The sequence below is a fragment of the Plecotus auritus genome (assembly GCF_963455305.1).
Source record: "Plecotus auritus genome assembly, chromosome: 3".
NCBI classification, from domain to species: domain Eukaryota; kingdom Metazoa; phylum Chordata; class Mammalia; order Chiroptera; family Vespertilionidae; genus Plecotus; species Plecotus auritus.
In genome coordinates, this window is record NC_137772.1 from 224056772 (window position 1) to 224082749 (window position 25978).

Here is a 25978-nt window from a genome sequence, read left to right on the forward strand (position 1 = left end):
TCCCGGGTTTGATTGTAGTCAAGGGCACATTGCAGGGTCCTCCCCAGCCCGGGCCCTGGTCAGGGATCATGCAGGAGGCAACCAATTGATGCGTTTCTCTCACATCGATATTTCTGTCTTTCCCTCTCTCTTCCACTCTCTCTAAAAATCAATGGAAAAATATCCTCGGGTGAGGATTAAAAAAAAAAAATAGAATAGTATCTATACCCGGCTGGTGTGGCTCAGCAGTTGAGTGTGGACCCAGGAACCAAGAGATCACTGGGCCCTAGCTGGTTTTGCTCAGTGGTTAGAGTGTCAGCCTGCGGACTGAAGGGTCCCAGGTTCGATTTTGATCAAGGGCACATGCCTGGATTGAGGGCTTGATCCCATTGTGGGGCGTGCAGGAGGCAGCCGATCAATGATTCTCTCTCATCATTGATGTTTCTCTCTTTCTTTCCCTCTCCCTTCCTCTCTGAAATCAATAAAAATATTTTTTAAATCAATGAAAACATCCCATCTAATAGAAGAGTAATATGCAAATTGACCATAACTCTGCTATACCCACAAGCCACACCCACCAGCCAATCAGGAGCAAGTATGCAAATTAACCCAACCAAGATGGCTGCGGCCACAGAGCGAGCAGGAGGCTTGGGTTTCCCCGGCAATGGAGGAAGCCAAGCTCCTGCAGCCCTGGCCACCACTCAAGGCTACAAAGTTTCAATTATAGAAGATAAATCCCAGATACCAGGGCCTCCGCTTGGGTCGCCAGGGGGGGTGTGGTCGGCCTGCAAACCACCACAGACCCCTCGCCCAGGCCACCCCATGCCCCAAGGGAACCCCCACCCTGATCCAGGACACCCTTCAGGGCAAACCAGCTGGCCCCCACCCATGCACCAGGCCTCTATCCTATCTAATAAAAGAGTAATATGCAAAATGACCATCACTCCAACACACAAGATAACTGTGCCCATGTGGACACAAGATGGCCTCCACAAGATGGCCAGCAGGGGAGAGAAGTCGGGAGGGACCAGGCCTGCAAGGGAGGGCAGTTGTGGGCAATCAGGCCAGCAGGGGAGGGCAGTTGGGAGGGACCAGGCCTGCAAGGGAGGGCAGTTGAGGGCGATCAAGCCTGCAGGGTAGGGCAGTTAGGGGTGACCAGGCCGGCAGAGGAGGGAAGTTGGGGGCAACCGAGCCTGCAAGGAAGGGCAGTTGGGAGAGACCCAGGCCTGCAGGGGAGGACAGTTAGGGGTGACCAGGACTGCAGGGGAGGGCAGTTAGGGGCAATCAGGCTGGCAGGGGAGTGGTTAGGGGGTGATCAGGCTGGCAGGCAGAAGCGGTTAGGGGCAATCAGGAAGGCAGTCAGGCGAGCAAGTTGGGAGCCAGCAGTCCTGGATTGTGAGAGGGATGTCCGACTGCCCGTTTAGGCCCGATCCTACCAGAAGGATCGGGCCTAAACGGGCAGTCGGACATCCCTCTAGGGGTCCCAGATTTGAGAGGGTGCAGGCTGGGCTGAGGGACACACACCCCTGTGCACAAATTTCATGCACCAGGCCTCTAGTTTATATATATAAAAGGCTAATATGCAAAGTGTCCCCTCGGGAGTTCGACCAAGAGACCAGGAGTTCGATCGCTTGCTATGACATGCGCTGACCACCAGGGGGCGGCACGGAACAAAAGAAGGCCCTGGCCAGCAGCCGGCAGCTGGAGAAGGAAGGCCCGGCCGGCAGCCAGAAGGCCCTGATCGGCCCTGATCACTGGCCAGGCCTAGGGACCCTACCCATGCGTGAATTTCATGCACCAGGACGCTAATATTTAAAGGGAAAAAAAGAAAAATGCCCAATTCAGAATTCTTATTTTCTAATCTAAAAGCCCCAGGCATCCCTGAAAGTACGCTGATGTTGATATGTGAACCTAACACAACTCTGCTTCCTCCTCCCCTCTCTCCAAACTGAATCTGAAGCTAAAGTGAAAACTAACCAGCTAGGGAAAAAAGCATGGTGACTGTGACCATCGGTACCTGGCCTAGGACAGCTGGTTAGCTCCACCTGATGCAAAGATGGCTCCGAGTGGAAAAACCACTCCCTTTACCTGGTGCTTCAGTGCATCTGGGAAGGAGCAAAGTAAACCAGAGGAAATGGAAATTAAATTCCTCTGTGCCAACAGGTTACAAAGCCTATTTGACTGTCACAAGACTAACTTAACCCAGGGCCGGGCTGAGCACCGCCCCATTACAGACACAGGCCTCTTCCCCTTGGCACAGCAACAATGCCATAAATTTAATAACGAACAGATTGTCAAGCCAAGCAGTGGCGACTACTTCAAAAGAGGCAACCGCTTGCCCAAAAAGAGCCAGGGAGGGAGGTGGCTGAAAAACAAAAGTGGGGCTGAGGCTTCATTATTATTCTCAATTAAACCTAGAGGTGAATATGTTGGTTTGTTTGTTCTGTGTGGTGACCAAAGGTCAGCTGGCCCTCCCCTGTCAGCTGGACAGGGTGCTCACGCCCAGGCGCTGGCTAGCTGCCTGGCTGCTCCTGATGGGCTCCACACTCCCCGCTCTAGGACCGGCAGATGGGAGCACTAGGAGGCTCCATGGTGGTCCCAGCCCCCGGGTACCCCTGGCTTCACTGACCTCCACGTCCACACGCAGTTCTAGGGCTCAGCAGGGTTACCTTTTACTATCCAGCACCCCCAGCCCTCCACACCATCTACCAGCCATCAGCCAAGCCCTCAGAAGGGCCTGCCTGGTAAAGAGAAAACCTTGTCATCCAGCTTCAGCTAGCTTTAACCTGTGCCTGCTTCTCTGCTTCTGCATCATATTCTAGAGCAGGGGTGGGCAAACTTTTTGACTCGAGGGCCACAATGGGTTCTTAAACTGGACCGGAGGGCCGGAACAAAAGCATGGATGGAGTGTTCGTGTGAACTAATATAAATTCAAAGTAAAGGAGCGGAGGGGAGAGCAAGAGAACCGGATAGAACAGCCAGATCAGGCCCGTGGGCCGTAGTTTGCCCACGGCTGTTCTAGAGGAAGAGGTCAAGTTTTAAAAGACCCTGAAATGTGATAAGGGCCCCCTCATCCAGAAATCACTTAGCAAACCCACATCCTCACCCCAAACTCCACAGCCCTCTTGCCACTTGAGGCGATTCCACCCACCCCCATCCTCACAGTGCTCTCCCTTCACTGACTACAGGACTGACATCCATATGGGTTCATAGACAGATCCTAGCCACCTGTCTTCACCCCTCACATTATCAGTGCAAAGGACACATCAAGGTCACCTTGTCTGACCTCGCGGTCTGGCCCAAAGCAAATGTCCAGAGTAAGGCAGCTCGAGCTTTAATTCCCACGTTGACGCTCCCCTGCTCTGTAGTCTTGGTTAAGCAATTCCAAGTTGATTTCCCTTTTTCCAGAATTAATACAGAAAAAGCAAGCATTAGACAAGGGAGAGACATGGAAAGGAATACCAGGAGCTATGCTGGGAGACTTGAAAAGGAAATGATAGCTAGCAAAAGAGCATTTTCCCATCAGAGAAGCAAAGGAGACCCAAACTAAGCAAAATCATGCCGCCTTCGGAAGCCACGGCCCCGCCAAAATGAATGGTCAGCAAGTCTGGCAAGCACCCCGCTGTTTAGGAAAGAGCAGTGGCCACCCATCGGAAACATCACAAGCATCAATCAAGGGCAGCATTCATCTGATTGCATGAAATTAAAAAGAATGGCCCTGGCATTCTTCTCCCCTTCCCAGCTGTGCTACCGCCAGACCAGCCCGATCCCTTGGCATCTGGGATCTTGAACCTCAGCTGTGCTTTCACACCACAGGGGCATCGGGGCCTTGCAGGACCCAACACTGTTCTGAGAGGACAGCAGACAGACAGGCCCCTACTTACGTCATGGTGACAGTCTAACTGAGGGATGGAGGTAACACACTGAGATCCGTGTGGAAGCTCGACGCCTTCAGACATTCAATGGACACCAAGGGGCAGGGAGCAACATCAGACTGAGTGCTAGGGTTGGTGACCCGAACGATAAGTAGCCAGCCAGGCACAGAACAGTGCAGGAAGTGGGAACCATATATGCAAAGACCCTAAGAAGGGCATTTGCTATTGCATCAAACATTTGTCTCTCTACAAACTAACCTCCATCCTTTCCTACCCATGCCAGAAAACCTACCTGAAACTCAGATCTGATCTCACCTTACTCTTCTGCTTAAAAACTTTGTTAATTCCCACTGCCTATCTAATAAAGTCCCTGAGTACCAAACTTCTTAAGTGAATTTTATTATATGTAAATTCTATACACCCAGAGATACACATATCTCCACTTCCTCCATGAAGCCTTCCCAGACTACCACCCCCCACCCCCACCCCCCGCTGTACCCACAGCCCTGTCCCCTCACACCACTCTGACAGCTGTGGAGTCCACTTCCCCTCAACACTTGGTTAATGAGAGAGGACATTTCTTGCAACATCTCCACCCCACACACAGACCAAGGGAGCTGTGCACATCACAGCGTTCAGATGAACCTCAGTGTAAAACCTGAAACTGGACCATGCAAAGATTTTAGCTATGACGCCAACCAAAAAAGCACAAACCACAGAAGAACACATTGATCAGCAAGTTTTTTAAATTTCAAAGAGCAGTGTTAACAGAATGAAAAGACAAGCTACATCCTGGGAGAAAATATTTGCAAATCACATATTTGATAAAGGACTTACATCCAGAATATAGAAATCTTGAAACTAAGTACAGACAGTCCCCAACATACAATTTCTCGACTTTACGATGGTGTGCAGGTGACAGACATTCAGTAGAAATCGTACTTTGAATTTTGCATTTTGCTCTTTTCTGGGGCTCGTGATGCTCTCCAGTGAAGCGGGGCAGTGGCGCACCTTCCAGCAGCCACGAGATTGCAAGAGTAAGGATCGACACTTTGCTGTGTTAAAGGGTCTGCCCACCGGAGGCTCAGGTGAGTGTCCTGAGCATGGTTAGGGTGGACTGAGCATGGTTAGGGTGGGCTGAGCATGGTTAAGGTGGGCTGAGCATGGTTAAGGTGGGCTGAGCATGGTTAGGGTGGGCTGAGCATGGTTAGGGTGGGCCGAGCATGGTTAAGGTGGGCCAAGCATGGTTAAGCTGGGCCGAGCATGGTTAGGGTGGGCCGAGCATGGTTAGGGTGGGCCGAGCATGGTTAGGGTGGGCTGAGCATGGTTAAGGTGGGCTGAGCTAAGCTGTGATGTTCAGTGGGTTAGGTGTATTAAGTGCATTTTTGACTTGGGATATTTTCAATTTATAATGGGTTTATTGGGACATAACCCCATCATAAGTCAGGGATCATCTATAATAAAATAAACTGCAATTTTTTTTAAATATATATATTTTTTTTTTTATATTTTTTTATTGATATTTTACAGAGAGGAAGGGAGAGGGATAGAGAGCTAGAAACATCGATGAGAGAGAAACATCGATCAGCTGCCTCCTGCACACCCCCTACTGGGGATGTGCCCGCAACCAAGGTACGTGCCCTTGACCGGAATCGAACCCGGGACCCTTCAGTCCGCAGGCCGACGCTCTATCCACTGAGCCAAACCGGTTTCGGCTGCAATTTTTTTAAATGGGCAAATGACTTGAATAGATAGTTCATCAAGGACGATATACAGACAACAACACTCAACATCATTAGTCATTAGGGAAATGTAAATTAAAACCATAATGAGACACCACTACAGACCTACCAGAATGGCAAAGAAGAAAAAGCCTGACTATACCCAACACTGGTGAGGATCTGGAGGAACTGAACTCTCACACACGGCTGGTGCGGATGCAATAGGGTACAGCACTTCAGTTCAACAAACAAAACCATATCCTCCAGCCCTGCCACTCTTGTTATCTACCCATGAGAAACGAAGGCATGTCTGTACAAAAACCTGTACACAAATGTTCATAGCAGCTTCCTTTGTAATAGCCCCAAACTACAAACAGCCCACTGTCCATCAAAGGCAACTGGGTGAACAAACTGTGTGTGCATGTGAGTGTGGCATATCCATATACTGGATTGAAAAGAATGATAGGTTGGTATATGCCACAACATGGATGAATCTAAAAATAATATTGCTGAATGAAAAAGCCAGACTAAAAATAGCATATACTGTATGATTCAATTTATGTAAAACTCTAGAAAAGATAAACTAATCTACAAAAAGCAGAGCAGTTGCCTGGAGTGGGGAGGAACAGGCAGAAGGAACTATTCCAGTCAATCGGTGAAACTTTGGGGCATAATGGGTATGTTCATTATCTTGATTGTGGTGATGGTTTAACAGGCGTATTCATATGACTACGCTTATCAAATTGTACACTTTAAATATGTGCAACTGTCTGCTAATTATACTCAGGAAAGTTTAACATTTGGTGGAAAAGTATCACCACTAACTTCTTATTTTGTCAAGAAAGAAATACTCTAAAAACTACCAGCTCTTGCCCTGGCCGGGTGGCTCCATTGATTGGAGCATGGTCCTAGGCACTTGGGAACTGGGGGAGGGGGCGGGTTCAATCCCCAGTCAGGGCATGGGGGGTTGAGGGGGAGGGGGCAATGAATGTGACTCTCCCCCCCCCCTCTCTCTCTGAAAGTCGAAAGGGTATGTACCCTTGGGTGAGGATTAGGAGGGGGAAACTATCAGACCAGCTCTTACCACCAACGCTAAAAAATAAGGGCACTTTGCCAAAACCGGTTTGGCTCAGTGGATAGAGTGTCAGCCTGTGGACTGAGGGGTCCCGGGTTCGATTCCGGTCAAGGGCATGTAACTTGGTTGCGGGCACATCCCCAGTGGGAGGTGTGCAGGAGGCAGCTGATCGATGTTTCTCTCTCATCGATGTTTCTGACTATCTGTTCCTCTTCCTTCCTCTCTGTAAAGGATCAATGGGGTATATTTAAAAAAAAAAAATTAAGATAACTATAAAAATAAAAAAAAATAAAAAATAAGGGCACTTTAAAACTTAAAGATACAGAGCTCGGTTTTACACTGAAAGACAACTCTTCCCAAGAAAAGGCAGTTTCTAACCTTAACACATAAACGATTACACTGTCCTTATTTTTCTCACATTGGTGACAATACCACTGCAGACCAGCTTTTGTGACCCTCTGGGCCGGGGACACCGCCGAAGGCTCCGCGTCCTCAGTTGCCCTGCGGTCTCCATCTCCGACCTGGCAGTTCCTCCTGAGGGGTGGCACCCCAGCCCCAGCAGCACCCGGAAGCTCATGTGTACTGTGGGACACTGTGACTGTGGCAGTGACCAAAGACACACGCCCTCCCCCCTGAAGGACAAGCAGTCACAAGAATGTGCCTGGAGCACCGCTTTGCTGTTGAAGAAGTGACCTGACCAGTTTCTAGAAGAGCTGTTCACCTCAGAGCCAGGGTACCTGTGCTTCGCTGCAAGGAAAAGGTTCAGGTGTCAACGTTAAAACGGCTTCCTGGGAACCTTCCAGGCTAAAGTCCGTGGAATAAAGCGGAAATAAAATATGAGCTCTAAAAAGTCCACGATGTAGACTGGAATTCTTCTGATATGGTGCCAGATGCTAACAAAATCCAAGACCTCAAGCAGCCAAGCCCTAGAGGAGACTCCAGGGAAAAGGCTCAATGCTCTATGGTCCTCCGCCCGAGCGGCTGGGTTGGTGGTGAGAACAGCTGAGCAGGGACAGGCCTGCTCTGGAACCTAGCTCCCCAGCTGTCAGACAGGGAGGGACATCGGGCGCAATCAGGGTGCCATGAGCAGCAGGGAGGGCATGGGACAAACACAATAACTAAGCCCAGACTTTGCTATTTCAAGAAAGCAAATATACAATGACTCCAGAGCTGTACCCTGCACCCCACGTGCACTCATGGGGACACCCCGCCTGCACACCCAAGCTCCAGCTACACACATAGCCTGCACACAGCCACCATTTGGCCACCTCTCAGTCTGAGGCGTGTGTACGGATGGCACAGTCCAACCCCAGGTGGACCAGAGGGAAGAGGCTCACACAGGGCTTGTAAGTGGCCCAGGGGTTACTGGGACAGGGAATGCCAGGGTCTCTGTCCCTGTGCAGGGTCTAGAGGTGGAGGCACGGGTTTCAGGTAGGCACAACTCTCGGCCTCTCAGATTCCTCACCCCACGGGGAGAGTCGCATTAGAAGAGGGCCCAGGGCAGGAGCCCCATGCGGCACATCCAGCCTTAGCACAGCCCCGCCAGGGAAAGAAGCCACCAGAGCTCCCCACTCATACACACACTCAGAAAACCAACAGTTCTCTCCTGTCAGCTACCCCCTCTTCCCATTCCCAATCTCCATCTTATTGGACTTCAAACGTGGACTTCCCCAAGCCTGCCTTACCCCTTCAGACAGGAAACTGCATTTAGAATTCCTCCCTCGCCCTGTCTCAGGACCTGACTTCCAACAACCACCCCTTGGTCACCTAATAAAAGAACTTCCCCCTCCCAGCCTTGGGGCTTCTCCGGACCCAAGGTCCCAGGAAGAATGACTGGCACTGCAACGTTTTTATTAACCCTGAGCTAAACACAGTCCAACCGCACGTCCATGAAGCAAGCTGGCGTTTAGTCATGTTTCAAAGTGACTCCAAAAGTGCAGTTTGTGCTTCACACGAACCTGTGGCAAGCCTTAGAATTCTGGAAGCAGAGGTATTAAGTTATTAAATGTAAATAAATATTGAAGGAACAAGCAGTGGATGCCAGGAGAGTGGCAGCTTGCAAACTTCCAGTCAGAATAACGATTCTGTTGTCAGGGACTGAGTCAAGATCACAAATGCTATTTCATTCCACCTTCTACAGAGGATACAAAGGTTTTTAAAGCAACTTTTCAGGAAGTTCCTATGTTCGCTGGGCCATGCCTGAAAAATTAAAACATGAAAACAACTGTCTGGTGTGGAAAAACCAGTGTGCACATACATCTCCTCAGCCAAGTACTAAATAATGTGCATTTCAAATGTCATTCACAAGGCAATTAGTTGGGACTGAGCATGGGATTATGCAATTCTGCTAACAGTAAATACATATGGTATCTATAATGGCTGCCACATCCAGGCCTGAAAGCATGTTCCACTCAGGCTCCCATCCTTGACAAGGCAATCTGGTGTGACTGTCACGTAAAGATTAAATCTCCGGCTGCTAAAGGAACCAGTCTGAGGACGGAGATGGTCCAGGACAAAGTGGTCAACTTAATTTTTGTTGGCATTTCCGATGACGTCTTCGGGCCTGGCTTGCTGAATTCAACACCAGGCGGCATTCTGACCCAAAGCGCCCTTCCTAGCTCTGAGGCCTGTCACTGAACCTCTCTACGCCCAGATTCCACCTGCAAAATGAAGTTGTCATACATGTAATAATGCAAGGAAAAGCAGGGCAGCTGCACAAAATAAGCCTCAGTAAATATTCAAATTTTTAAATCATTATGATAATGATGTAGTCACAAACCAGTTCAAGAAGGTAAAAGCTGGAAGGGAACTGGGAAGTTGGCAATGAGCCCAGCCCCAAGCAGGCGGATGAGGGCGGGCCACTCCAGCCGGCTGAGGCTGGCCTTCTCTGCACGCTGGGACAGGGGTTGGCTACCATGCTCTGTCCACAGCCTCCCTCTCCCACTAGCACTTGGTCCACTGTGTTCCTGCTACAATCCCACTACCCAGAACCATGCTTGGCATGTAACATTCAAATGTTTGTCCAATAAATGATTGGGGATTTATAAACCTGTCAGAATTGCATGAAAAAAATATTGTGTCCAGTATGGAAGGAAGAGAACCTATTTTCATGAAATTCTGAAGGAGATCCGAGACCCAAATACAGGTCAAGAAGCATGGCTGAAGCCCTAGCCAGTTTGGCTCAGTGGATAGAGCGTCGGCCTGTGGACTGAAGGGTCCCGGGTTCGATTCCGGCCGGGGGCACATGCCTGGGTTTCGGGCTCAATCCCCAGTGGGGGGCGTGCAGGAGGCAGCTGATCAATGATTCTTTCTCATCACTGATGTTTCTATCTCTCTCTATCCCTCTCCCTTCCTCTCTACAATCAATAAAAATAATTTTAAAAAAAAAAAGCAGTATGGCTGGGTTCCACCCATGTGTCTCAGAGCACCAATGACCAAGGTTAGGAGAATTAGCAGAAAAATTACGGAACCAAATCTAACAAAGAGGAGAGCTTTCCTAGAAAAGGGGCTTCTTGGGCTGGCCTCCATGGAATCACCAACTTCTCCATGGGCAGGCCCAGCCTTTAGGTCTGTGGTTTGGATTCAGGAATATACTCTGCAATTAGAGCCCCAGGTAAAGGAGGGAGCTGGATTTGGTGAATTAAAACAAAACAAAATCATGCTGCACCATGAAGGGAAGACAGGTGAGCCAGAATGAGTGCTTCCAGAGAACCAAGCACCCAGCAGAACTCCTTCCAGGCCCCTCGGATGTAAGCACCGTCTTTGCTCCCACAGGCACTTCCGACACTCCTGATTCTTGAACCTGGCATGGACTCCGCACTCCCAACCTGCTTCCAGTTCACAACTCAGCCCAGCCACACTGGGGACTCCATCCCCCCAACATGCCCTGATCCATGAGGCATGCAGATGTTGGACAGCAGAAGGACATACACTAACATACCAGACAGGGTTAAAAGGGCAGCAATAAACCTCCACTGAACTCTCCCCACAAAAGAGGACTCTTAAGATCAACTCCCTCCTTAGCTCCCTAGAGGATGGTACTTTCGGCATTCAGTGACGAAGGAAATCATGATGACAAAAAGCTAGCTATCAATTCAAGTATTTTTTTAATGAATTGGTATTTTATTAATCATAATCACAGTATCATCTGTGTACTATAACACATGAATAAGTGGTGTGCATGTGTGTATGCACAGGGGCAGTAAAAATACCTATCTACGAACGACGCCTGATGGCACAGCCCTGAGTGAGGAGTCCCGTGCAATCACAGCCTAGCGTCCTGGAGAGCCAGGGTCCCCACAGCAGACCACCAATGCTCTGAAGGGGGAGCGTGAAGGCAGCTCTGGGTCTGAGGCGCTGTTAAGCTTCTGCGAGCCTGTTCCCTCAACTGTAAAATGGGAATCAAAGAGGCATGTGGCAGGATGCTGGGGGCTCAGAGGCACACCTATGGCAGCACTAAATAAGGCTCTCTGGGTGCAATCCCCAAGTGTGGGGTACACAGGCACTCAACCAGTCCTCACAACAATCCTACCTTTATCCCCATTTTAATCCTCACCCAAGGATATGTTTCCATTAATTTTTAGAGAGATGGGAAGACAGAGAGAAATATCGATGTGAGAGAAACACATCGATTGGTAGCCTCCTATATGTGCCCCACCAGAGCCCGGGCCGGGAGGAGCCTTCAAACAAGGTATGTGCCCTTGACTAGGAATCAAATCCAGGACCCTTCGGTCCGCAGGCCAATGCTCTATCCACTGAGCCAACCCAGCTACTTATCGTCATTTTAGAGGCACAGAAACTCAGGCGCAGAGAGCTGCAATAACTTGCCCAGAGCTGGGTGGGATTCAAGCCCAGACAATCTGCCTGCAAGCTCCTTATATAACAACTAGTGGCCCGGTGCACAAAATTCGTGCACGGAGGGGGTATTCTCTCAGCCCAGCCTGCACTCTCTCCAATCAGGGCCCCTTGGGGGATGTCCAACTGCCTGTTTAGGCCCCATCCCTGTGGCTAAACCAGCAGGCAGACATCCCTCTCGCAATCTGGAACTGCTGGCTCCTAACTGCTCACCTGCCTGCCTGCCTGATAACCCCTAACTGCCTCTGCCTGCCTGCCTGATTGCCCATAACCCCTCTGCCTGCCTGCCTCACCACCCCTAACCTCTCTGCCTGCCTGCCTGATCACCCCTAACTGTCCTCCCCTGCCGGCCTGATCTCGCCCCCAACTGCTCTCCCCTACTGGCCCGATCTTGCCCCATTGGCCCTCCCCTGCCAGCCTGATCTCGCCCCCAACTGCCCTCCCCTGCAGGCCTGATCTTGCCCCCAACTGCCCTCCCCTGCTGGCCCGTGTGGTTCTGATTGGTCGGTTTCTATCCCAGTCAGCATCAAAAGCTCTGCCTCCTAGGCAGCCATTGGCTCCTCACAGTTCACCCAGATTTGGTTCTGATTGGTTTGTTTCTATGCCAGTCACTGTCTCCAGGCCTATCTCTGGGCCTGATCAGAGAGGTGGGGCTGATCAACAGCCCCCACGGAGACCCAGAGAGAAACAGAGGCGCAGCTGCTAACAAAGCCTGGAGAGAAAGAGAGAGGCAACAGCTGATCAACAGCTGGCAGTCAGTGCTGGGTTGCTGTGGCGACCCAGCACTGACTTCTGGTGTTCGGTTGAGCCTTCAGTCGGTCGTCACAGACCCTGGGTTTTTATATATTTTAGGATGGCTGGCTGCATACATCTGCAGCACGGGGTACAGGAATGCAGCAGAGGCTTGTCCTTGTTCCACTGCTCCAAAAAGGGCCCTCCTAAGGTGAAAGCAACCTGGGCCCCAGCTCATGGCCTCAAAAGGCAGTCCCCTGGACAAACCAAGGGACTAGGGAGTGGGCTTCACAGCCCTTGTGGATACAGGCAATTTGCCACCTCCTCCCAGGGAGGGAAAAGCCCCTCCTCCTGCCTGCCACGAGTCTAAGTGGGCAGACAGTCTTCCAAGAATGAGGCCACCTCTCCAGTCATTCTGCTAACATTAAATTTTTATAAGGCATGAATTTGAAGGGTTTTTTTTTTCCTGTCTCTTTACTTATTAGCAAGAGAGCATGCTATTTTCAACTATTTCTAAATTTCATGAGCCTGCAAGTTTCTGGTAGAATTTGTAGACCAAAAAGCACAGGTCCAAAATAGCAATTCTGAAGATGATCACCAACTTCAGACCCACACCTGCGAGAGCAAAAAGGAAAGAAATCAAAACAAAAATAAAAGCAGCATTAAAGATAAGGTAACAAAAGATAGGCTGGAATTTTCTCTATCAACTATTTCACTCAGTTTTCATGAAAGGAGACATAGTGTAGCACCCCAATGATCCAATCAGTTTCTCCCATGACTCAGGAGTGGAAAGGGCAAAGGGAAGCTCAGAGCCTGTGCCTCTGGGGTTGGTGGTTACCCCCAGCCTGGTTGAGAAGCCGATGGATGACTTGGGCCCTCTGTCCAACCCCTGTCCAAGCTTCACCACACACACAACCAACAGCTCTACCAGTTGCCTAGGCAACAGCCAACCTAGACATGTTTAGGCATCTGTGGAAACCAGGGCAAAGTACACTTTCCATACTTGTGATAAAAACAGACTGCCAAGCACAGAGCACAGCATTACTCTAAAATTTGGATTCATTGACATAATAAATACAGCTAGAGAGGAAAAGCAGGAAGCGAGGCAACACCCAGCCGAGCCAATGCAGTTAGGTTAGCCCTACGGCGCTGGCACCAAAAACCGACTTGTGCCTGGGAAACAAAACTCTTACTATGCTTCTGTGTTGTTCGTGATTATTTCCTCTTATTTCTACCTTCTATGTAATAATGTCTTTTGTTTTGTTGTGAAGTCAGCCCTTCTTAGCTCGTCAGTATAAGAGGAACCAAAAAAAGAGAGTTTTTGTTATGGTGAGGCCAGAGAACTAAAAGGGAAGTAGCCCCCAAGGGAAGCAAGGGATGGGGGCTTGATAGAGAAACAGAATCCAAGGGTGAGAGCTGAGGCCCGGGCACTGCTCCTGACCTGGAGCCCTTCCTTTCCCTGCTAAGCTCGTTTTCCTTTGCAGATCCTGGAAAATGACCACCAGGAAAACAGGACGCCACTCACTGAAGGGGAATACCTAAGTGACAGTAGAAGGTGAGTAAGCAAGCCAGCCAACAGTGAAAGAACAAGGTGAGCCCTAACCGGTTTGGCTCAGTGGATAGAGCGTCGGCCTGCGGACTGAAGGGTCCCGGGTTCGATTCCGGTCAAGGGCATGTACCTTGGTTGCAAGCACATCCCCAGTGGGAGGTGTGCAGGAGGCAGCTGATCGATGTTTCTCTCTCATCGATGTTTCTAGCTCTCTATCCCTCTCCCTTCCTCTCTGTGGAATGTCAATAAAATATATTTTAAAAATAAATAAATAAAGTAGGGCCCAGGTGGGTGTGGCTCAGTGGATGCATATCATCCTATGAACCAAGAGGTCACAGTTCGATTTCCTGTCAAGGTACATGCCCAGGTTGCGGGCTCGATCCCTAGGAGGGGAGTGCAGGAAGCAGCCCATCAATGATTCGCTATCATTGATGTTTCTCTCTCTCTCCCTCTCCCTTCACCTCTGAAATCAATAAAAACATATATAATAAATAAATTAATAAATAAATAAATAAAGTAGGAAGACTTTTCCAAAAACTTTCTTACTTAAAAAGTAAAGCATCCAATTCAAGTAAAATGATATGCAGAAACTTAGGAAGAAAATGTGACTCATGTAAGAAACTCTCACAAAAGTTTCTTATCTCACAGATACTTGGAAGTTCTAAAGTCCAAGGTATTTTAAAGAGAAAGAATTCCTCAACCAGAAAAAATAAACTCACAAACAACAGAGGAGGTTTTTAAAACCCTCTAAGATGTGCAGATCCTTTAAACCAGCACTTCTGTTTCTGGGAATTTATCCCCAAAATTCCCAGGAACTTATTACACAGATGAAACATGAAATTATAAACTGCAAATTCATCTATTATAGCAAAAAAAGTAGAAATAACCTAAAATGTCCAGCATTAGGGGAATATATTAACCTCATAACATCAACAGGATTATGCAACCATTAAGTCTTTTCTTTACTCATCTTTATTGTTGAAAGTATTACAGATGTCTCCCCGCCCCCCTTTTTTTTTCCCATTGACCCCCTCCACCCAGCATCAGCCCCTCCCAGGCCTTCACCACACTACGGTCTGTGTCCATGGGTTATGCATATATGCCTTTAAGTTCCCCCATTAATCTCTCCCCACCCACCCACCCATCCACCCATCCACCCCCACACCTCCACACCATATAATGTTAAAAACATGAAAAATAGCCCGACTGGCATGGCTCAGTGGTTCAGTATCGACCCATGAACCAGGAGGTCACAGCTGGATTCCTAGTCAGGGCACATGCCCGGGGTTGCAGGCTCAATCCCCCAGTGTGGGGAGTACAGGAGGCAGTCAATCCATGATTCTCTCTTATCATTGATGTTTCTAGTTCTCTGTCTTCCTTCCTCTCTGAAATCAATAAAAATGATTTTTTATAATATGAAAAATATTTAAGCAAATCTGAATAACACATTTGTAACAATACTGATCAGTGAAAAAGAGACGAGCACATGTGGTCAGACTGGGCTTCAAAGCCTCTCTCCTGTTTCCAACCTGGATGACCTTGGACTAAGCATAGATTTCACGACCTGCAGCACCCTCCTGTTCAAACCAGTAACCCCGGAGGTCGACAGAGGCACTGCACTTGTCTTGCCTCTTCTGAAGCCTGGAACCAAGTAGACAATATGTGGCAGCTATTGGTTCCCTGTGTGGAAGATAAAATACAAAGAGAGTTCTTTATTCAAAAACTCCATTTTCTATGTTGTATCTTCAACATTTAAAAGACCTAAAAGACAAGAAAGGAAGGGGCCCTAACCGGTTTGGCTCAGTGGATAGAGCGTCGGCCAGCGGACTGAAGGGTCCCAGGTTCGATTCTGGTCAAGGGCATGTACCTGGGTTGCGGGCACATCCCCAGTAGGGGGCGTGCAGGAGGCAGCTGATCAATGTCTCTCATCGATGTTTCTAACTCTCTATCCCTCTCTCTTCCTCTCTGTAAAAAATCAATAAAATATATTTAAAAAAAAAAAAAAGAAAGGAAGGGAATTCCTGTGACACAAAAATGAAGACTATCACAAGCACAAAAACAAACATCTGCTCTAATATACCTGCACAAATGATCTTCATTTGGTATCACAATGTTAGCAAAATGTGAAGATCTTACACAATTTTACAAAGTGCAATGCAAACTCAATGCTCTACAGAAATGTAATTTCTACTCTCTTGATTCATTTTAGTCGCATATGACACCTTTCCAAAGGCAGCTAGTGGAAGGTGAGACGACAGCCCTCCTGAGGCAGCTCTGAATCCCGGGCACGCTGCTCCCACTCACGTCGGGAGGCGGACGGCACAGCGGCTGGACACGTAAACAGGCGGACAAGCAGAGGCGACCTGGACTCACGCCCAGCAGCGAGGCTGTTTAGAAGCCTCTCCCTTTCTTCCCTTTATCTCCCAACTGTGTAAATTACTGCAAACTTTCAGATTATCTTAAGCAAGTTAGTTGCAGGCATAGATACCATCTTAAACAAGACAAAAGACACATAACTTGTCTTGTTTCTGTTTTGAGGGGTGGGGAAAAAGATTAACTTTTAAAGATTACTTTCATATTTGCAGGTGAGTAAGTCAGAATTCACTTATTCAAGGCAGCAAGATAAGTGATAGTGATCCTGTGAAGGTCATGCCATCTCTCAGAGCTTCCGTTTACGCATAAGGACAGTGGATTAATACTACCCTGTGCAAGAATTAAATGACCAGAATGTAAAGCTTCTTGTATGGTCCCTCAGAAACCTCTGAATCCGGAGGTCTGTCTCAGATGGTGACCCTCACCCGTGATCTGCCCCTCCCCTCGCCCAACCCCCTCCTTGGCACCTGCCCAGACTCCTTAGCCAATAAAAAATCCTTTGCTGGTGCAGAGGTCACAATGGCTTCCTTAACTAAAACATTGTCATATCCATGCTAAAGGGCACCCAGGCAGCTCCCAAACCCACTAATAGCAGGCTTGGAAGTCAGGAGGGGAGCAGAGCCTGCTCTGTGGTTTCTCTGAAGACCACAACTCACAGACTTGGCACACTCGGCTGGCGACAATGTAATTGGGTACAATGGAACACAAATGTAGTTTAAAACATGAAAATGTTCACAAACAATGGTCTGGGCATCACTTGATAATAATAAAGTTTCATTCAGTGGAACAGGAAACTTCAAACACTAGCCACAGTTTATTCTATATGTTGAAGGCCACCTGCAGGCCCCAGCAGCGCCCCATAACCAGGCTCCCTGGGAGCTCTGGACTTGGGGCGAGGCCTGTGTGGGGTCTTGGCCCACTGACCTCAGGCAAAACCACCAATCCTCCAGTCCTCCCTCTTTTTCTCCTCTGAACAATGAAGAGGGAGCAAAGCAACAGGGCTGCTCCGAAAACAAAATGAGGGCTATGGAAAGTTCTTAGTAAACGGCAATACCTACACAACCAAGCTGTGTATATATTTTTTTCATTACGAAGCCAAGTTGTTACTTAAATAGTCACTCTAAAAGTCAAAGGGCAATGGAAAATAAGAAACTTTCTAGACTTCTACAACCTTAACCTCATTGCTGTATATTATTATTTTACACATCTGATCAGTGTGCCTGTAGCTTTACAATTTGCTTTTTCAACTCTCTATTTTTCATCACCTAAGTATGCGTTATCATCACCATCACACATACGCCCTTCCAATTCTGAGAGTCACACGGCAGCAGCCCGTCATCACAGGTCAGGCTTCCTGTAACCTGTAACATTCAACCCAGGCACATTACCACCCTAGAGGGAGCAAGGCCTTTATGTGGCAAGGCTGCCCTCAAAACCCCAAGAGAATATGACCACCCTCGGGCCCTCATCCCAGCCAAGAGGAAAGAAGCTTAGAGGTGGTAAGGAGAGAGGAAGCAGGCCTTGTACGTGCTAGGATGGGAGGATACTCCATGCAGGGCCACAGGCCTCGCCCACATCAACAACCCTGACTGCATCCCTGGGACCCTGAGTCATCAAGAAAAGGTCCAAATATACTGAACATGCCTTGGCGGGAGAAGAGAGTAATAACACATTGTAGAAGAATTTCCAGTAGAATTGGATAACGTAACATCACTGTGGGGCTTTAAAGACAGTATATTGCCCCGACAGAGTGGTTCAACTGATGAGCATCAACCTATGAAACCAGGAGATCACGGTTTGATTCCTGGTCAGGGCATCTTGCCCCGGTCGTGGGCTCGATCCCCAGTGGGAGCTGGCAGGAGGGAGCCAGTCAATGATTCTCTCCCATCATTGATGTTTCTCTCTCTCTCTCTCCCTCTCCCTCCCTCTCTGAAATCAATAAAAAATATATTTTAAAAATAAATTTAAAAAACACACAAAAGAAAGCACCTGTGGACTGTAAAACCACTCCCCGGTCCCCTCCCTCAAAGTCAGCTCTCTGCAGTGTCCTAAGGGCAGTCAGAACTGCCTTCTTCAACGTCCTCCACTTCGTACATACGCCTATTTGCTCCTGTCCCAATGAAATGTGAGTGCTTCTAGGCCCGCTTGCTGACTGAGCTGCCTCTGCAGAGTGCAAAAGTCACCTCAGTCTCAGAATCCCAACCAATGCCAGGGGCACTGAACACTCAGTGACCAGGATAGTCCCTTCGACCTGACCCGCCTACTTGCCTTCACCCACATACTCTCCCTCCAAACACTCCCAGCTCAGGGAGTGAAATGAAAACAAAAAGCACTTACTTCAACAAAGCGCCTCACTAAAGGCGTTCGGAGCTCGCTACGAACAGCCCTGCCACTCTATCAGTATTTAAATCACAGACCAGAGGCCACGGGCAGAGAAGAGTGACCTACAGGATGCATGTTTCCTGGTAAGAGTAAATGCTCATAAACACTAGCAGAGCTAACGAAGGAGGCGCTACAGCAGGTTAACGGGGCACGATCCGGGCACAGTGGCAGCAGCCTGGAGCTTACGCTTCATCATGGGCCTTGCTCACTGACAGCCTCATTTCCTGACCAGGCTTCTACTTTTGGTGATTTTCTACTGCTTGATGTTCAGGATTCACTGACTGCCTTACACCTCCACCTCCCTCTCTCTAGTGAGCAAGTCCCTTAGGGAAGCTGACACATGACACCAAGCTGTATATGCAGTGTCAGGGAGGCTGTGTGTGTCTGCCTCATCCTCTCCGGCAGCCTAAGGAAATGCACCCGAAATGAACAAAGACCTTTTTCCATGCCTGGACAGTGAATGATGTCAGCCCATCTCCTTCCAGGTGTCAGACATAACTGACAAGACAGGAGGACGGGGACGGACGGACACACACACACACACACACACACACACACACACACGTGAGTGACACCTACTGTATACCATCCTATCACCTCCAGGTCTGAGTATTCCAAACCTCTTTATGATGGATAATTCTTTTCATCAATAATAAACCATCTAACATCTGTGAGGCTTTAGTGTTCTTTTGCATACATGAGCTCTTTATGTAGCTGAGACTCTATACCAGGGGTGGGCAAACTTTTTGACTCGAGGGCCACAATGGGTTCTTAAACTGGACCGGAGGGCCGGAACAAAAGCATGGATGGAGTGTTTGGGTGAACTAATATAAACTCAAAGTAAAGGAGCGGAGGGGAGAGCAAGAGAACCGGATAGAACAGCCGGATCCGGCCCGCGGGCCGTAGTTTGCCCAAGGCTGCTCTATACTGTCCATAAACTTTTTAAAAAATCAGTCCTTAAAATATTCAGAATCAGCCAGAGGCCACAAGAAACCACTATTGGACAATCATGGTCACTGGCACAACCCACACCCAGCTCTCAGCCCACCCAGCAGCTCTCAGCCCAGGGAGGGGTCTCCAGGCTACAAGGAACATCTCTCTTCTGTGAGAACATACTTGGATGAAACGAGTCAAATATTTGGAATTTTCACTTAACATTTATTTCACAAGTTTCTCAAGTGCTAAGCAATACTGAGAGGTAATCATTTTGATGTACTCTTTAATCCATAAACATTAAACAAGTCTGCTCAAAACACCCAAGTCCTACAAATGTGCCCCTATGGAAAACATGGCAAGAAAAAATAACAAAAACAAAATAAGTAACCTTTTGAATGTCAGGCCGAAAGGTGTTTAGTGATCCAAAGTCAGACAAGAAAACAGGTCTTTCAGCAGATGAACAAATAGTTTCCTCTGCAAGTGACACATTCTGGAATACTTGCCCTGCCAAACATAACTCGTAAAGACAACCACCTAGGAACTAAACTAATGGAAAAAACCCAAGCTGGCCACCAGAAGCCCGGTTCTGATCCCAAGACAGTCCTATGGCTGTGTGACCCTCCCAAAGTGGTGGCCAGGTTTGGCACCCTTTCTTCGTCAGGAAAAGGAATATCCCTCACTACCCACACCACTCAGAAATGTTTTAAGGACAAAAAAATGAGAGGTGAAAAGGCTTTGGAATGTATCCTCCATAAACACAAGTCATCATTATTATTAGCTCCAAGATGACCAGGACAACGGGATTACAGAATAGCAGAGGTGAGTGGGAGCTTAGAGGTGAGATGATCCAGTTCTTACTCTGGGTCCAGGCCTCTGAAGCTGTCCCCGGGTGTGTTTTCTGGAGGAAAGTCCATAGTTGTTATCAGTTTCTCAAAAAGTTAAGAAGCTCTAAGCCCCTGATTTTACCAATGAAAACTGAGACCCAAGAGAATGTTGACTTTCCTGGGCCTCAGGGTTAGTCGGGGAAAGGCTGGGCCAGCCCGGGGCTTCCAGTCTCCATCCATGCCCCTCCCACGCTACCACTCCACAGGTCTAGGAAGGAAAATGGTCACATAAACCTCATATAGCCATAGAGTATGTTACACAAACCACTGAACAGGTGCTTTCTAAAGTTACTGCAAAGTTTCTTTTGTTGAAATTCTACTAGATTTATTAAGAGAGTATACTACTCTTCCTTTCATTAAAAAATAATGATCTTATAACACAAAATTTAAGAGAATACAGAAGTACCCAAGCCCATGTAGATTAACAAAATAATTACACTAATTTTATTCATCTTTCCACTTGTTTTCTTTCTAAGCATTATTTTTTAAATATATTTTTATTGATTTCAGAGAGGGAGAGGAAGAGAGAGATAGAAACATCAATCATGCCCTAGCTGGTTTGGCTGAGTGGATAGAGTGTCGGCCTGCGGACTGAAGGGTCCCAGGTTCGATTCCAGTCAAGGGCACATGCTCAGGTTGTGGGCTCAATCAGCAGTAGGGGTTGTGCAGGAGGCAGCCAATCAATGATTCTCTCTCTCATCATTGATGTATCTATCTCTCTCTCCCTCTCCCTTCCTATCTGAAATCAATAAAAATATTAAATAAAAAAAAAAGAAACATCAATCATGAGAGAAAATCATCCATCGGCTGCCTCCTGCATGCCCCCTACTGGGGATCAAGCCACAACCCGGGCATGTGCCCTGACAGGAAATCAAACCCTGACCTCCTCGTTCATAGGCCAAAGCTCAACCACTGAAGGACACCAGCCTGGCTCTTTCTAAGCATCATAACAATAATATATATTATTATATAATGTTGAAACATGCTTTCTACCTAAAAATATAATAAAGTTCATTTTATTTTTCAATCACAGTTGACATTCAATATTATTTTATATTACCCTGGCCGGGTAGTTTAGTTGACTAGAGTATCAACCCGATACACCGGTCCCCGGTCAAGGCACATGCAAGAGTAAGTGGCACTACAAATTTATATTTCTCTCCCCACCCCGATTCCCTTCCTTTCCTCTCTAAAATAAATAAATAGAATTTTAAATTTAGTATTTTATATTAGTTTCAAGTTATAACAAAGTTTCTATCATTTTCCTTCTTAAGGCTTCTTTCTGAGGCTTTTGCTAGTTGAGTCTGTACTTAATTCATTTCTATATTCTCATTCAGTCTAGTTCAGTGCCTGGAGACAGGAAATACTCAGATGAATTTTTAATACTGAAAATTTTAACACATTAAGTTTATACAATGTTACATGTCAAATACTTTTCAATTTTTATATTTTTTTGTTAATCCTCACCCAAGGATATTTTTCCCATTGATTTTTAGAGAGAGTAGGAGGGAGGAAGAGAGAGAGAAACATCGATGTGAGAGAGACACATCGATATGAGAGAGATACATCAACTGGTTGCTTCCTGCGAGTGCCCCAATCAGGGCCAGCGATCCAGCCCTCAAATGAGATACGTGCCCCTTAGACCAGAATCAAACCCGAGACCCTTCAGTCCTCAGGCCAATGCTCTACCCACTGAGCCAAACCAAGTAGGGCTCAATTTCTTTCTTTTTTTAAATATATTTTATTGATTTTTTGCAGAGAGGAAGGGAGAGGGATAGAGAGCCAGAAACATCGATGAGAGAGACATCGATCAGCTGCCTCCTGCACAGCCCCCACCGGGAATGTGCCAGCAACCAAGGTACATGCCCTTGACTGGAATCGAACCTGGGACCCTTCAGTCCATAGGCCGACATTCTATCCACTGAGCCAAATGAGTCAGGGCTCAATTTCTTAAAAAATATGTTTTTTTATTTATTTTAGAGAGGAAGGGAAAGGGAGAGAAAGATAGCAACATTGATGAAACATGAACATTGATCAGTTACCTCCTGCTGGGGATCGCGACCACAACCCGGGCATGAGCCCTGACCAGGAAAAGAACTGGGGCCTCCTGATGTGCAACCACTGAACCACACTGGCTGGGCTACTTTTCAATTTTTAAAAATAAAGATTTTATTCTGGGAAACAAAATAAAAAGACTACATGGTGCTCTCTGTTTTATTAAGCAAACATAAATGTGCAGTTATGGGAATAAATGCAAGTCATTACATAATTAAAGGAGATTTTTTGTTCTTAAGTATTTTTTATCAAAATACCAAAAAACTTATGCTCCTAAATGGCAACTGTTCTTCAAATAGTTACCTTTAGAGTTACACATATGCCAAGAATGCTGCACTGCACAGAATACTCAGAGACTACTTCTTTTTAGATTGTCTCCAATCACCAGACAGAGCCTCATTATCTGCAGGAATTCCTTAGTCCTAGTAATAAATACTAAAGAAATTCCTACAAAGCCATCCCAGGGGCCACCACTGGACCAATCCGGAGACAGGTTTCGGGCACTGATGGTGCTTCCAGGTATGTGAAGGATCACTGTCAGGGCCAGAAAGAAAGGTAGCTACCTGTGGAATGTAAACTGACGTCATAAGTAAGGCATTACTGCCTTCAGGTATGCAGCTGCAGTTCCAAACAATCTAATTGGAAAAAAACTGAACCAGCACTATCACTCATGTGAAGGTGGTCATTACCCCCATAATCTACAGGGCAGCCTCCACAATTCACCCTTACAACCTGATGGCAGATAAGGCAGGCCCAAGTGAGCTGGGGCGTTCATGTGAGGATGGCCAGAGAGCATTTGGTCAATGCCAGCAGGATCTCCAAACACAAGGGGCCATTATTATTATCATTAAAAATCTATGCAATCTTTTTGATATTCCATAACATCCTGCAACAACAGATGACCCCATCAGAAGCAGGAAGCCTGAACATCTTGCTTCTTAGCTCTGTCTGTACGGAATTTTAAGTGAATAGAGAAGAAACAAAAAGATTAAGGACAAAGGAACCTCAGGTCCCACCCAAAAATTGGCTGGGCCATCAGAGATCTGGACTTGACATCCAGGACGAGGGAAAGCCAACTTTATTTCCCAGAAGGAGAATGTGTTCAAAACCCACATATTGTCGTTCACAAATGCATACTTTTAGATTATTTCAATATTATGACCTCTTATACATTTGAGACCAAAGGTAATGAAGTTCCGGTTCCCAAACAGCATGAGCTAAGAATGCCATTTCCATTCAAATGAGTGTTAATTCTTCTCGAAAAAGTGAGTAGAGTGCAGATCTAATCATCGCAGCTCCTCCTCTGTGTTGTTACTTTCCCAAGTAATACATATCACCAGCCTACGGGCCAGTTTCTTAAAAGATTCCAGACAACTGTCCACAGAAAAACACACCACGGGACAGTGTGTTTCTGCTGCTGTGGCCTCCTCTATCAGCCGGCACAACCTCACCAAGGAGACGGCCAAACGCTACCATTAAATGGAAACGCACACGGATGAGAGTTTCCCCTGTGAGTCAAGAGAAACCCAAGTTGCCATGCCCGCCGCCACCCCTTTCGGTGCCTCCGCAGGGAGGCTGCAGGCAGGCGTGTGCTCAAGTGGAATATGAACGTTTGGGGCAAGCACGGGAGGGCTGCCGCTCCAGGGCACCCACCTAGCCCTGGGCTCCAGCCCCTCGGGCCCAGGAGGATTCCAACGGAACGTCAGCATATTGGCCCGGCTGCAGAGGAGGAACCAGAGAGAGGAGGAGGAAGGGGTGAGCTGGCCCCTCGATGCTCACCAGGACTGCCAGGGAGTGTTTGGTAAACAGTGTAACGAGTAGCCCTGGAGATTCGAAGCAGCCTCCCCTCCTGAAGCACAAAAACGCAGGACAGTTCGGGGAAAGGAACAAGACAAGATCCAGGAATGGCGCGCGCACACCTGAAGGCCCCCTTCCCTCCGCCCGGCCCGCCGAGCGGCATCCTCCCAGGCTGCAGCCGTGTGGGCCCCAAGGAGACGGCACCGCGGGCCGCCCGGACCCACGGCGTCTTCAAAGAAAATCGGTGGCGCGGAAACCCAATGAACCGCTCAAATGAAGCAGCAGAAACCCCCAATTCTCCCATCCCCGACCTCTCCCGAGGCCAGGCAGGCTCCGGAACCCCCGCGGAGGAGGAGGGCGCTCGCGTGTCGGCGAAGCAGCGGCGGTCGGGGCAGACGGCAACCCGCTCCAGGCTCTCCGGCCGCCCCGAAGCCCTCGGACCTGGAACGAGGAAGGGCTTGGCCCCCGCCCCATGGAGAGCCGGGAGAGGGGCAGGGAGGGTGGGGTGGAGGGAAGGAAATGAGGACGGTCCTCCCAGCGCCCAAATAAGCGCATCCGCATATGTGTCCCGCCGGCCCCTCCGCCCCTCCCTCCAGGCCACTCTCGGACCGAGCCGAGCCCCTACCAGGCGTCTCCCGGCCACGCCTCTCCTGCGGCGTCTCCCCCGGACGCCGGCGCCTCCAACTGGGAACCGATGGACCCGGCTTCCCTCCAACCGTGGCCCCCTCCTCCCTCAGTCTCCCCTCCGCGGCAGCCCTCGGACCCCGCGGGCTCTACTCCCGCACTCCTCTCGCCCGTCAGCCCCAGCCCGCGCCCCGCCGGCTGCCCACTCCCTCAGGCCCACCCACCTCCTCGGGGCCCCCAGACAGACGTCTTCTCTGAGCCCCCTCCGCTTCGGTCCTGAACACACCCCTCCCACCGCGACAGGAAGTTCCCGCGCGGGCAGCGCGGGCCCGGGAGGCTGCGGGCAGCGACCCCGAAGGCTGCCCTTGGCGCGCGGCGCGGGGCCTGACAGGGCGAGGGCCCGGCCGCCGACCAGCGCCCGCGTCCGCCCGCGCCTCCCCAACCGCCGGCGCGCGCCCCTCACCTCGGCCGCCGCTCGCCTCTCGACCGGCCGCGCACCCCGCTCCGGCAGCGACGGTGACTCCGGCTCCAGCTCCGGCTGCGGCCAGGATCCCGCCCTCGCTCCCGCTGCGATGCCCGGCCCAGCCCTGACCCGCCGCCGCCACTTCTGCCGCCAGCGCCGAGCGCACCTCCTTCTCCGCGTCCGCTGTGCTCGTCCCATTGGCTGCTGGGCTCCGGGCCCCACCCCACAGCCCCTTAGGCGCATCTGATTGGTCCAGGGGCAAGCCGAGGAGGCACGCCCTCTCGCGCGCAAAAGGGACCTCCCCTGGGCGCCTTTGGCGGCTTCCTCTGTCAATCAAAGGAGCAGGGCTACTTAGGCGGCTGAGAAGGTTGCTGGGGTCATTCTAGCCCAGTGACTGCAAGGATGCCCTCCGCAGAGCTCGCTAGTGGAGCCCGAGTTTTACGGGTTTGGGGAGGCCACCAGGGTTGGGGCGGGGGGCAACCACGGATGGGGGGCGAGGCAGGGCAACACCGCATCTGACTGGGAGTTCAGGGAAGTCTTTCTGAAAGTTTCCTTTCTGAAAGTGTCATCAGGGCTCCCTCAGACTCACACTGCTAGAGTATATTCCACTTGGACCGGCTTAGTAGAGGGGGCGGGGGCAGAGGGGGCTGGAGGGGAGAAGATGGTATACAAAGCCCAA

General features: G+C 49.1%; 1 protein-coding gene across 4 annotated transcripts in view; it reads right to left on the reverse strand.

The window, feature by feature from the left end:
• PACSIN2 (protein kinase C and casein kinase substrate in neurons 2) overlaps positions 1 to 25493 on the reverse strand; it is a 116342-nt gene extending 90849 nt beyond the window's left edge. For 2 of the 4 annotated variants that reach the window (XM_080662038.1, XM_080662035.1), the window contains exon 1: positions 25300 to 25475. The gene's annotated coding sequence lies outside the window, so the exon portion shown is untranslated. Of the gene's footprint in view, positions 1 to 25299 lie in introns of all 4 variants that reach the window. The other 2 variants (XM_080662036.1, XM_080662033.1) reach the window with 2 other exon arrangements.
• Positions 25494 to 25978: the final 485 nt, after the last annotated feature.